A 6,000-nucleotide genomic window follows, 5' to 3' on the forward strand; every position below is an offset into this window, starting at 1 on the left:
GTGTCGCTATTAACTCCACGGTGGTACAACTTTGTTTGTAAACTCCCCTTTCCAATATCGAGGTAAAGATTAATTGCAAGCACAATCTGAAGTCTGAAAGTACTTTAATTCCTGTGGCTGTGGTCTGTAAACAAATTAAATACATACACTAAGTTACAACGTTACGTACAAATACACATTTTAACACTCTGAACGTGTAAGTTTAACAAACATTTGAACCTCTTTATATCAAATTATCTATGGTAAACTTACTTTTCCGCAAGGCTCAAGTGATAAGAGAAAAGGACAAACTATTCCCACAACGTGCAGCAAGCAAACAAAGGGACGAAAGACGTGCGAAGCATGAACTTTCACCCGGAAATATGTAGGAAAGGCGCCACAAGTGATTTTTAATATTCTGCCATTAGAGGTTCAAATTCAACCTGACAAAGGACTTTCTGACAGCCCCTATCTTAACCCTATTGAGAATTTGTTGCACTGTCTCAAAGCTGCTGTCCAGAAGCACAATCCCACTAAACTAGAGGACCTCTTTAAATTCTGCCAAGAAGAATGGGGAAGAATCAATCTTGAACAATGTGCAAAATTGGGATGTATTTATTCCAAAAGAATTAAGGCTGTAATTGCAGCAAAAGGATTCTTGACAAATTGTTAATGTGTAGGGCTTGAATATGTATGCAAATACTAACTTTTGAGTTTTTCTTTTTCAGTTAAATATCTACAGAAAATGGTTCATTTTGACTTTGGAAATGTATTGTTACCGCATAAACGTTTATGTTAAAAAAAAAAACCTCTCCTCTTTTAAGTCAGTGGGTAACCGATGTTTTATACTATTTGAAATTGGAAAAAATTAAATGTTCAGTTAGAGGATCTGTACAGAGTTTTTTTTAAACCTGGCAGGATATAATCAATAAAATTTTAGAATAAGCTCTTAAAGCACCAAGGAAGTAATTATCTCCGCATTTCTTTTTCTTCTCCATTCATCTCTACTGGTCTATTAAACTCATCAAATTAGGTATGTTTACAAGCCATAAGTTTTACCCTGTTGGCCATGCTCTCTCTCTCAGGGGTGGGGGTCAACCTGTTTTTCAATCCTATTTTTTGTAAAAATTGATTGATTTGTATGAATGATTACAATAAAATTAAATAAATAAAAAAACGTTTATGTTAAAAAATACCGAATGGATAAATGTGTGTACAAATCTTTTGTCATGCAGAAAGGTTTTAGAACACCTCAGTTTTTTCAGTTTTTATAGACATGTTGAATGTCTTAATGTTTCATGAAATCAAGGCATACAATAAATAAGCAATGACAAATAAAATAAGTTGAGGAATCATTAAGTGTACAAAATTTTATAAGTAGCCACCTTTTGTTGATATAATAGCCAAACACACACATGGCATTCTTTGTATAAGGGAAATCAATATCCATCAGAAAGATCTTCCCAACACTGTTGCAGATGTTTCCACAAATGTGTTGCACTTCTAGGTTGCTTCCCTTTCACCCTTTTGTGCAGTTTATCCCAAACTAACTCAATGGGGTTTAAACTTGGAGACTGTGCTGGTCATTCCATCAATTCCATTTTTTGAAGTGTACCTTCTTGTTCTTTTCTTTTAATGTCGTTCTGACATAGCCTGGAGGTATATTTTAGTTTTGTCTTGTTACAGGATGAACCCCCTGACCTACTAGGCACAGAGCAGAAGGTATTGTGTGGTTCTGCAACATGCTGTGGTAACCCTTTTGATTCAGAATACCAGTAAGTGTGCAAATTGCCAACTCTGCCTCCAACAAAAGAACCCCAAACCATCACACTTCTTCCTCCATGTTTGTCAGTTGGTGTTTCAAACTGAGTAACCATCTTTTCACCAACTCGACTACATACAAATACACTTTGTGATGAACTGAAGATTTCAAATGTTGATTCATCAGTCCATAATAATTTCTTCCATTCTGCAGTACAGTAATCCCTCGCTACTTCGCGGTTCACTTTTCGCGGATTCACGACTTTGCGGGTTTTTAAATACAAGTGATTGCCGGCCTATCGTGGAAGTTATGTTCCAGACCCATCAGCAACAGGAGAAAATCCGCGATATAGAAAGACCATATAAATATGGCTGCGCTGGTGAAAAATGTAAGGACCTACAGAGAATGCAGTTTGTTGTGTTTCTGCGAAACGTGGCTAAATAACACCATCCCAGATGCCAACGTGGAGCTACCCAGGTTTAGCACAGTTAGAGCGGACAGAGATGCAAGTACCTGTGGTAAGCACAAAGGAGGAGGACTCGCTCTCTATGTTAATACACGGTGGTGTCACTCTGGACATGTTAACGTCAAAATCTCCACTTGCTGCAGGGATATCGAACTGTTGGCCGTAAGTTTACGTCCCTATTACTTGCCCAGAGAGTTTGGACATGTCATTGTTGTTATTGTATACATTCCTCCTCGGGCAGACGTGGAGTCAGCGAGTGACATCATCCATTCCGCTGTTGCTAAGTTACAAACGCAGCACCCTGAGGCGCTTGTGCTAATCGCTGGAGACTTTAACCATGTGACGCTGGACAAAACATTGCCTGCATTCTCCCAGTATGTGGACTGTAACACCCGGGGAAATAAGACTATTGATTTACTGTATGCAAACGTTAAAGACGCATACAGCGCCACCCCGCTGCCTGCGCTTGGGAAAGGAGATCATAACCTGGTTCAGCTTCAGCCTCACTATAAACCAAAAGTTAGAGTCCTACCTGTAACCACACGATCATTCAGGAAGTGGGCCCCGGAGGCTGAGAATACTGAGAGAACTTTTTGGAACTACAGACTGGGATATCCTGCAGGGATCTCATAATGAGAACATTGAGGAAGTTGTTGACTGCACTACTGACTACATCAACTTCTGTATGGACATTGTAGTTCCAGTAAGAACAGTACGCTGCTATGCTAACAACAAGCCATGGATTACAAGTGACATCAAGGGCCTTTTGAATCAGAAGAAAAGGGCTTTTAAAGACGGTGATCAGCATGAGCTCAAGCGCATGCAGAAGGAACTCCGAGTCCAACTCAGGGCGGCGAAGGAGCAGTACAGGAGAAAGCTGGAGCAGAAGTTGCAGAATAACAGCATGAAGGAAGTGTGGGATGGGATGAAGATCATCACTGGCTGCAGCTCGAAGCGGGGTACCACCATTGAGAGAGACGTGAAGAGAGCAAACCAAATGAACAACTTTTTTAACAGGTTTGACCACCCTAACCCACTCTCACTCTCACCTCGGAGTACTGCACCCTCCACACATCCTTCTGCTGATACCAGCATAGGAAAAACATCCCCACCCATAATAACAACAGCGCAAGTGAGCAGAGAGCTGAGGAGACTTCGTGCCAGCAAAGCAGCGGGTCCAGATGGAGTATCGCCACGACTGCTGAAGGTCTGTGCATCGGAGCTGGGGGTCCTCTACAGCGCATCTTCAACCTGAGCCTGGAACAGGGGAGAGTCCCGAGGCTTTGGAAAACATCTTGTATCACCCCAGTCCCAAAGGTATCACGTCCTAGTGAGCTGAATGACTTTCGGCCTGTTGCTCTGACATCACATGTGATGAAGACCATAGAGAGGCTGCTGCTTCACCACCTTAGGCCACAGGTTCAACACGCCCTTGACCTCTGCAGTTTGCATATCAGGAGAAGGTGGGAGCGGAAGATGCCATCATCTATATGCTACACCGATCCCTCTCTCACTTGGACAGAGGCAGTGGTGCTGTAAGAATTATGTTTCTAGACTTCTCTAGCGCCTTCAACACAATCCAACCTCTGCTCCTTAGGGACAAGCTGACAGAGATGGGATTAGATTCATACCTAGTGGCATGGATCGTGGACTATCTTAAAGACAGACCTCAGTATGTGCGTCTTGGGAACTGCACGTCTGACATTGTGGTCAGCAACACAGGAGCGCCACAAGGGACTGTACTTTCTCCGGTCCTGTTCAGCCTATATACATCGGACTTCCAATACAACTCGGAGTCCTGCCATGTGCAAAAGTTCACTGATGACACTGCTATCGTGGGCTGTATCAGGAATGGGCTGGAGGAGGAGTATAGGGACCTAATCAATGACTTTGTTAAATGGTCCGACTCAAACCACCTACACCTGAACACCAGCAAAACCAAGGAGCTGGTGGTGGATTTTAGGAGGCCCAGACCCCTCATAGACCCAGTGATCATCAAAGGTGACTGTGTGCAGATGGTGCAGACCTATAAATATCTGGGAGTGCAGCTGGATGATAAATTAGACTGGACTGCCAATACTGATGCGCTGTGCAAGAAAGGACAAAGCCGGTTATACTTCCTTAGAAGGCTGGCTTCCTTCAACATCTGCAATAAGATGCTGCAGATGTTCTATCAAACAGTTGTGGCGAGCGCCCTCTTCTACGCAGTGGTGTGCTGGGGAGGCAGCATTAAGAGGAAAGACGCCTCACGCCTGGACAAACTGGTGAGGAAGGCAGGCTCTATTGTTGGCATGGAGCTGGACAGTTTAACATCTGTGGCAGAGCGAAGGGCGCTCAGCAGGCTCCTATCAATTATGGAGAATCCACTGCATCCACTAAATAATGTCATCTCCAGACAGAAGAGCAGCTTCAGCGACAGACTGCTGTCAACTGTCCTGCTCCACAGACAGATTGAGGAGATCGTTCCTCCCCCAAACTATGCGACTCTTTAATTCCACCAGGGGGGGTAAACGTTAATATTTAACATTATACATAGTTATTGTCTGTTTTTTTTTCACCTGTATTATTATCATTCTTTAATTTAATATTATTTATTGTATCAGTATGCTGCTGCTGAAGAATGTGAATTTCCCATTGGGATTAATAAAGTATCTATCTATCTATCTATCTATCTATCTATCTATCTATCTATCTATCTATCTATCTATCTATCTATCTATCTATCTATCTATCTATCTATCTATCTATCTATCTATCTATCTATCTATCTATCTATCTATAAACATTTTTATAGTTTAAGCCTTAAAATACGCATCCCACATGCTTTAAACACATGTAAACTTATAAAACACACTTTGTTAACACATATGATATGTGGATGTCGGGCTAAGGATATGAGTAACATCTCACTATTATAAAACATTTTAACTTCACGCAAGACAAGACAGTGAGACAGGAAAATTGGTGATGTACAGGCTTAAAATTATTGACACGCAGACCGACAAGCAGCACAAAGCCAGCACAAAGTCCACTTCTCCTTAGCGTTCATTCAGCTCCTCACCCCCTTGACAATGCGAAGTGGCAGGAGCGTACTGCGCTTCTGGGAAGGGGGGGTTTGAGCGAAGGTGCGTTCAGCTCTCAACCCCCCCACACACACACAATCCTCCTTCCAAACGCGCAGAGCGACAAGCAGGCATTTTGGCAGAAGCAGCACAAAGTCCATTTCTGCTCAGCGTGAGTTCAGCTGCCCCCCTTCACAAAGCGAGTGCAGACACATTGACATCTGATCGCTGCGTGCAGTGTGCAGTGTTGGTCTGAGGTGTTTAAGAATGTAGAAAGTGTTTAAGAGCATAGGAAGTGTTTATAAGAGCGTGGGAAAGGTTAACAAGAGAGTGAGAAAGGTTTATAAGAGTGTGGGAAGGGTTTATAAAGCCTTAAAATATGTATAAATAATTAAATAAATATAGGTCGCTACTTCGCGGATTATCACTTATCGTGGGGGCCTCTGGAACGTAACCCCCGCGATAGGTGAGGGATTACTGTAGTCCACAACCAGTATCTCATTGCCCAGTCAAGCCTTGATCTCTTATTTTGTCTGTTAAGCAATGGCTTTCTTACTGCCATTTGCCCTGTCAAACCTGCAGCACAAAGTCTTACTTTTTTTCGACCACTGTTAAGCTGTGCTTGAAGCTGTTTTTGGAACTGTTGTGCTGTGAGGTGCCTATCACGCAAGCTGGTAACCCTAAGAAAATTGTTTTCTGATTGGGTTGCAGTTTTGAGCCTGCCATATCTG

The sequence above is a fragment of the Erpetoichthys calabaricus genome, chromosome 9, assembly GCF_900747795.2.
Source record: "Erpetoichthys calabaricus chromosome 9, fErpCal1.3, whole genome shotgun sequence".
In the NCBI taxonomy this organism is placed as follows: Eukaryota; Metazoa; Chordata; class Cladistia; order Polypteriformes; family Polypteridae; genus Erpetoichthys; species Erpetoichthys calabaricus.